We start from the raw sequence: 7,654 nt of genomic DNA, 5'->3' as shown, positions 1-7,654 counted from the left end.
GAGGTGCTCCTATGTTGGGTGCATAAATATTTGCAATTGTTATATCTTATTTTTGGATCGATCCCTTGATCATTATGTAGTGTCCTTCTTTGTCTCTTGTAATCGTCTTTATTTTAAAGTCTACTTTGTGTGATATGAGAATTGCTACTCCAGCTTTCTTCTTATTTCTATTTGCATGGAATATCTTTTTCCATCCTCTCACTTTAGTCTGTATGTGTCCCTAGGTCTGAAGTGAGTCTCTTGTAGACAGCACATATATGGGTCTTGTTTTTGTATCCATTCAGCCAATCTGTGTCTTTTGGTGGGAGCGTTTAGTCCATTTACATTTAAGGTAATTTTGTAGGTCTTTTCCTTCTCTTGTGTTTCTTGGCTAGAGAAGTTCCTTTAGCATTTGTTGTAAAGCTGGTTTGGTGGTGCTGAACTCTCTCAGCTTTTGCTTGTCTGTAAAGGTTTTAATTTCTCTGTCAAATCTGAATGAGATACTTGCTGAGTAGAATAATCTTGGTTGCAGGTTTTTCTCCTTCTTTTTTTCTTTGTATTTAATTTTTGATAGTTTGATTAATATGTGTCTTGGCGTGTTTCTCCTTGGATTTATCCTGAGTGGGACTCTCTGTGCTTCCTGGACTTGAATAACTATTTCCTTTCCCATGTTAGGGAAGTTTTCAACTATAATCTCTTCAAATATTTTCTCAGTCCCTTTCTTTTTCTCTTCTTCTGGGACCCCTATAATTCGAATGTTGGTGCATTTAATGTCCCAGAGGTCTCTGAGACTGTCCTCTGTTCTTTTCATTCCTTTTCTTTATTCTGCTCTGCAGTGGTTATTTCCACTATTTTATCTTCCAGGTCACTTATCCGTTCTTCTACCTCAGTTATTCTGCTATTGGTCCCTTGTAGAGTATTTTTAATTTCAATTATTGTGTTGTTTATCATTGCTTGTTTCCTCTTTAGTTCTTCTAGGTCCTTGTTAAATGTGTCTTGCATTCTCTGTATTCAATTTCCAAGATTTTGGATCATCTTTACTATCATTATTCTGAATTCTTTTTCAGGTAGACTGCCTATTTCCTCTTCATTTATTAGGCCTGGTGGGTTTTTACTTTGTTCCTTCATCTGCTGTGTGTTTTTCTGTCTTTTCATTTTGCTTATCTTACTGTGTTTGGGGTCTCCTTTTTGCAGGCTGCAGATTCATAGTTCCCGTTGTTTTTGGTGTCTGTCCCCAGTGCCTAAAGCTGGTTCAGTGGGTTGTGTAGGCTTCCTGGTGGAGGGGACTAGTGCCTGTGTTCTGGTGGTTGAGGCTGGATCTTGTCTTTTCGGTGGGCAGGTCCACATCTGGTGATGTGTTTTGGGGTGTCTGTGGCCTTATTATGATTTTAGGCAGCCTCTCTGCTAATGGGTGGGGTTGTGTTTCTGTCTTGCTAGTTGTTTGGCATAGGGTGTCCAGCACTGTAGTTTGCTGGTCATTGTGTGAAGCTGGGTGTTGGTGTTGAGATGGAGATCTCTGGGAGATTTTCACTGTTTGATAATACATGGAGCTGGGAGGTCTCTTGTGGACCAGTGTCCTGAAGTTGGCGCTCCCAGCTCAGAGGCACAGCACTGACTTCTGGCTGGAGCACCAAGAGCCTTTCATTCACACGGCTAGGAATAAAAGGGAGAAAAAGTACAAAGAAGGAAAGAAAGAAAGAAAGAGGATAAAATAAAGTAAGTTAAAGAAAATAAAGTTATTAAAATGAAAATTAAGAAAAAAAATTTTTAAGTAAAAAAAAAAAAAAACAAAAAGAACATGTATGGACAGAACCCTACGACAAATGGTGAAAGCAAAGCTATACAGACAAAATCTCACACAGAAGCATACACATACACACTCACAAAATGAGGGAAAGGGGAAAAAATAATAAATCTTGCTCTCAAAGTCCACCTCCTCAATTTGGGATGATTTGTTATCATTTCAGGTGTTCCACAGATGCCGGGTACATCAGGTTGATTGTGGAGATTTAATCCACTGCTCCTGAGGCTGCTGGGAGAGATTTCCCTTTCTCTTCTTTGTTCGCACAGCTCCTGGGGTTCAGCTTTTGATTTGGACCCACTTCTGCATGTAGGTCACCTGAGGGCATCTTTTCTTCTTTCAGACAGGATGGGGTTAAAGGAGCCGCTGATTCGGAGGCTCTGGCTCACTCAGGCCGGGGGGAGGGAGGGGTACGGATGCGGGGCGAGCCTGCAGCGGCAGAGGCCGGCATGACGTTGCACCAGCCTGAGGCGCGCCGTGCGTTCTCCCGGGGAAGTTGTCCCTGGATCACGGGACCCTGGCAGTGGCGGGCTGCACAGGCTCCGGGGAGGGGAGGTGTGGATAGTGACCTGCGCTTGCACACAGGCTTCTTGGTGGCTGCAGCAACAGCCTTAGTGTCTCATGCCTGCCTCTGGGGTCCGCGCTGGTAGCCGCGGCTCACGCCTGTCTCTGGAGCTCCTTTAAGCAGTGCTCTTAATCCCCTCTCCTCACGCATCAGGAGACAGAGGGAAGAAAAAGTCTTTTGCCTCTTAGGCAGGTCCAGACTTTTTCCCGGACTCCCTCCCGGCTAGCCGTGGTGCACTAACCCTTTCAGGCTGTGTTCACGCTGTCAACCCCAGTTCTCTCCCTGGGATCTGATCGAAGTCCGAGCGTCAGCTCCCAGTCCCCGCCCACCACGGCGGGTGAGCAGACAAGCCTCTCCGACTGGTGAGTGCTGGTTGGCACCGCTCGTCTGTGCGGGAATCTCTCCACTTTACCCTCCGCACCCCTGTTCCTGCGCTCTCCTCCACGGCTCCAAAGCTCCCCCCTCTGCCACCCGCAGTCTCCGCCCGAGAAGGGGCTTCTAGTGTGTGGAAACCTTTCGTCCTTCACAGCTCCCTTCCACTGGTGCAGGTCCCATCTCTATTCTTTTGTCGCTGTTTATTCTTTTTTCTTTTGCTCTACCCAGGTACTGGGGAGTTTCTTGCCTTTTGGGAGGTCTGAGGTCTTCTGCCAGTGTTTAGTAGGTGTTCTGTAGGAGTTGTTCCACGTGTAGATGTGTTTCTGATGTATCTGTGGGGAGGAAGGTGATCTCTGCTTCTTACTCTTCCGCCATCTTCCCTTTTCCTGGGGAGTGGTACATTCTTGCTATTAAGTCTATTGCTGGCCCTTTATGGGCTTATGTAGGTTAATTAACTCTGGAAAGACTCAGTTACTGTTCTTGAGAAGTGTGATGAAAAACTGTCATTTGCCATTCAATTCAGCAACAAGGTGTAAATGCTGATTCTAGTGGTGTGTAGTAGGTGTAGCAAGGCCCTAGCAGCCAGGGAGAGGTGCCAAGCTGGGGCGGGGGTAGGAGCACCAAAGTAGCCCGAAGAGAGGGGTGCTCCGGACACTGACACACCTACAGATTGGTTGGGAAGTGCAGCCAACCAGGTTGATTGTGCACAGTCATGGCCCCCCTCCTTCCTAAGAGGACTCTCGTTTGTTCAAGTATCCATACTCCTTGTGGCCATGCTTTTTAGGGGAGGTATGAAGGATCCCTAGCCCCTTGAGCCTGCCTTGTTCCTTTGGTTCACTGAGGCCTGGGAATACAAAAAACTTGGGTTGAAGAAGTACAAGTCCAAGTTGGCTTGAGGATGGAGTGGGGTGGGGCTGGTTCTGGTGTTTTGGGGAAAGGATTTCCTCAAGAGAAGTTCCTTTACTGCTTTTACTCCCTCTGGATATTGACCTCAGCATATGATCTCCGCTTCAGCATCTTGCATCCAAGAGGCCACGGAGTTAAAGATGGCAGAGCAGAAATGTGACTTAAACTGGACCTAGGAGGAAGGATGGATTTGCACAAACAACAAAACAGTGAAGAAGCAAGAGCATTTCAAGACATGGTAAGAGCATAAATAAGAAAAAAAAAAAAAGTGGACTGGAGCTGGCTTATTAATTGAGCAGTTTTGAAACCACTAAGTCTGGAACTATAGGAGGAAAAGTTTTCTTAAATGAGAATTCACAGTTCCTCACCTGATCACCTCTCCCTGCAGGGAGGTGGTGCCATGTAGGATTCTTGGGCTTCCTACTTGCTCTAAGTCACTTGTGAATCTTCAGACTTCTTTCTTCAGATGAAGAATAGGGAAAGCCAGGAGGCTTAAAGGAGTCTTGTGAGTCTACACCTATTGTAAAGTTAAGGGAGTTGTGCATGAGAATCACCGTGCTTAATTTTATCTTAACGTGGTCTTTTAAAAATGATTATTGTGAGCTTATGGATTTTCTCTTTTTTACTTCATGATGGGAGAGGTATTGATCTGGTTGCCATGTAAAAGAGAGAAACTGACTTCCTATAGAAGTAAAAAGAATATGGTATTTGTAAAATTTTTTTGAATCTCAAAGTTAAAAATGCACCTTATAGAAAAGCCAGATCACATAGAAAAATAGAATTATTTAAAGTCGAATACCGCCAAGATGGAACGAAACTGCTTCAGAATTTTGTGACTGTTTATTCAGCAGCAACTCTTTGACTCCAGTGATCCATGTGCCTGAAGACATATGAAGTAGACAATGTTTTATGATAGGAGATAAACTCTTAAGTGCATGAGCTACTACTGAAAATATATGAAAGCTAAGTTATTATTAAACATACAAAACATTATGAAGATCACTTTGTTGCTGTCATATACATCATATTTAATAAAATCTAAAAAGCCATTGACTGTTAAAGGCAGTATTCTTATTTTGGTTTTGTTTTGTTTTTACTCGGTAAAAACATGTATGAAAAATTTTTATTTTATTTCAGAGTGGAGTCCTTGTGAAGCATTTCTTTAAAAAGTCCAGAAACCATCAAAGAAATGAATGGTAAACTTGACCAGAAATTGATCTTTACATATTCCACAAGCAAAGTCAAATAACAAATGGGTGTGTGGGGAACATTTGTGCTAATTACATGTGTAATAAGAATATTGATGTCAGCATTACTTCATATAAAAACAGAGCATTACAAAAACATAGCCATTAAGAGGAACCAGGTAAATAAATTCTAGTTAGTACACCCCCATAATGCATTGTTATCAGTTTGTGTTTTGGTTACTGATATATTTTTTTCTTTTAACATCTTTATTGGAGTATAATTGCTTTACAGTGTTGTGTTAGTTTCTGCTGTATAACAAACTGAATCAGCTATAAATATACATGTATCCCCATATCCCCTCCCTCTTGCCTCTCCGTCCCACCCTCCGTATCCCACCCCTCTAGGTGGTCACAAAGCACCGAGTTGATCTCTCTTTGCTATGAGGCTGCTTCCCACTAGCTATCTATTTTACATTTGGTAGTGTATATATGTCCATGCCACTCTCTCACTTTGTCCCAGCTTACCCTTCCCCCTCCCTTTGTCCTCAAGTCCATTCTCTACATCTGTGTCTTTATTCCTGTCCTGTCCCTAGGTTCTTCAGAACCATTTTTAAAAAAATTTTTCTTAGATTCCATATATATGTGTTAGCATCCGGTATTTGTTTTTCTCTTTCTGACTTACTTCACTCTGTATGACAGACTCTTGGTCCATCCACCTCACTACAAATAACTCGATTTTGTTTCTTTTTGTGGTTGAATAATATTTCATTGAATATATGTGCCACATCTTCTTTATCCATTCATGTTGATGGACACTTAAGTTGCTTCCATGTCCTGGATATTGTAAATAGAGCTGCAATGAACATTTTGGTACATGACTTTTTGAGTTATGGTTTTCTCAGGGTATATACCCAGTAGTGGGATTGCTGGGTCGTAGGATAGTTCTATTTTTAGATTTTTAAGGAACCTCCATACTGTTCTCCATAGTGGCTGTATCAATTTACATTCCCACCAACAGTGCAAGGGGGTTCCCTTTTTTCCACACCCTCTCCAGCATTTATTGTTTCTAGATTTTTTGATGATGGCCATTCTGACTGGTGTGAGGTGATACCTCATTGTAGTTTTGATTTGCATTTCTCTAATAATTAGTGACATTGAGCACCTTTTCATGTGTTTCTTGGCCACCTCTATGTCTTCTTTGGAGAAATGTCTATTTAGGTCTTCTGCCCATTTTTGGATTGGGTAGTTTTGTTTTTGATATTGAGCTGCATGAGCTGCTTGTATATTTTGGAGATTAATCCCTTGTGGGTTGCATGATTTGTTCACAATATTTTGTCCCATTCTGAGGGTTGTCTTTTCAGCTCATTTATGGTTTTCTTTGCTATACAAAAGCTTTGAAGTTTCATTAGGTCCCATTTGTTTATTTTTGTTTTTATTTTCATTACTCTAGGAGGTGGGTCAAAAAAGATCTTGCTGTGATTTTTGTCAGAGTGTTCTTCCTATGTTTTCCTCTAAGAGTTTTACAGTGTCCGGTCTTACATTTAGGTCTTTAATCCATTTTGAGTTTATTTTTGTGTATGGTGTTAGGGAGTGCTCTAATTTCATTCTTTTACATGTAGCTGTCCAGGTTTCCCAGCACCACTTACTGAAGAGACTGTCTTTTCTCCATTGTATATCCTTGCCTCCTTTGTCATAGATTAGGTGACCATATGTGTGTGGGTTTATCTCTGGGCCTTCTATCCTGTTCCATTTGTTCTTTATACTTTCTTTCAAGTTTTGCCCAATGGCAGTATCGTAGCCAGTGAGGTTTATCCAAGGCACAATTATTGCTATTTGAAAACTATGTTGTCTTTCATTGAACATTGTTATCACATGTAACTTCTTTCACTTTATGGCTTGCATTTTTTTTCCTTTCAATAACTAGAAAATGTGAATTTTAATATTGTCTAGCTTATCAGTTTTTCTGCTTTATAGTTAGTGATTTTTTTGTGTGCACTTTAAGAAATCTCTGCCTCTCCAAGTTCAGAAAGATAAACTCTTATATCGTCTTCGAGAAATTGCATTGTCTTACCTTTTACATTCAGAGCCTAAAAATGTGTAGTTTTGTCTGTAATTTATTCTTGACCATGATGTGAGCTAGGGAGGAATCCAGATTTGTTTCTTTTCCATATGGATATCCAGTGACCCAGTACCACTTATTTAAAAAGACCAGTCTTTCTCTCACTGCCGCATATGAATCAGCGACTGAATTTGGACAGATACACTGTTAGAGTCTGCATTCTGTTCCGTGGTAAATTTGTCTGAGCGTCTGCCTTTTTCATACTGCTCCCCTATTGCAGCGACATAAGTCTTGACTTTTGGTATTACAAGGTCTCTAACTTTATTATTTTTTGTTCATAATTGTGTTGGTTGTCCTAGTCCCACTCATTCCCATATAAATTTAAAAATCACCTCATTGACACACACAAAATGTTGCTAGGACTTTTTCTATTAGGACTAAGTTGAATCTATATTTCAGCATGGGAGAAATTAAAATTTTTATAGTAAATCTTCTAACATGAAAATTCATACAATTCCATTAATTAGATCTCCTTTAATTTTATTCAGTAATGTTCTGTGGTTGTCTTTGTAGGTGTTTTGATTTTTCTTAGACATATTCCTGGAAATTTGGTGGGTTTTTTTGTTACTGTTTAAAATGGCATTATTTTACTTTTTTATTTTATATTGGAGTATAGTTGATTTACAATGTTGTGTTACTTTCAGGTGTACAGCACAGCGATTCAGTTATACACATACATGTATCCATTCTTTTTCTGATTCTTTTTCCATATAGGTTATTAT

General features: G+C 40.7%; 1 non-coding gene across 1 annotated transcript; it reads left to right on the top strand.

Annotated features, from left to right (window-relative positions):
- The first annotated feature begins 6,585 nt into the window (after nucleotides 1-6,585).
- Nucleotides 6,586-6,723, top strand: LOC112408279 (U4 spliceosomal RNA). Its single transcript, XR_003004924.1, has one exon. It is a non-coding gene; the product is annotated as a U4 spliceosomal RNA (small nuclear RNA).
- Nucleotides 6,724-7,654: the final 931 nt, after the last annotated feature.

This window comes from Neophocaena asiaeorientalis, unplaced genomic scaffold, assembly GCF_003031525.2.
Source record: "Neophocaena asiaeorientalis asiaeorientalis breed wild unplaced genomic scaffold, Neophocaena_asiaeorientalis_V1.1 scaffold116, whole genome shotgun sequence".
Taxonomy (NCBI): Eukaryota; Metazoa; Chordata; class Mammalia; order Artiodactyla; family Phocoenidae; genus Neophocaena; species Neophocaena asiaeorientalis.
Note: the sequence above shows the minus strand (reverse complement) of the source record. Positions and strands in the feature narration are given on the sequence as shown.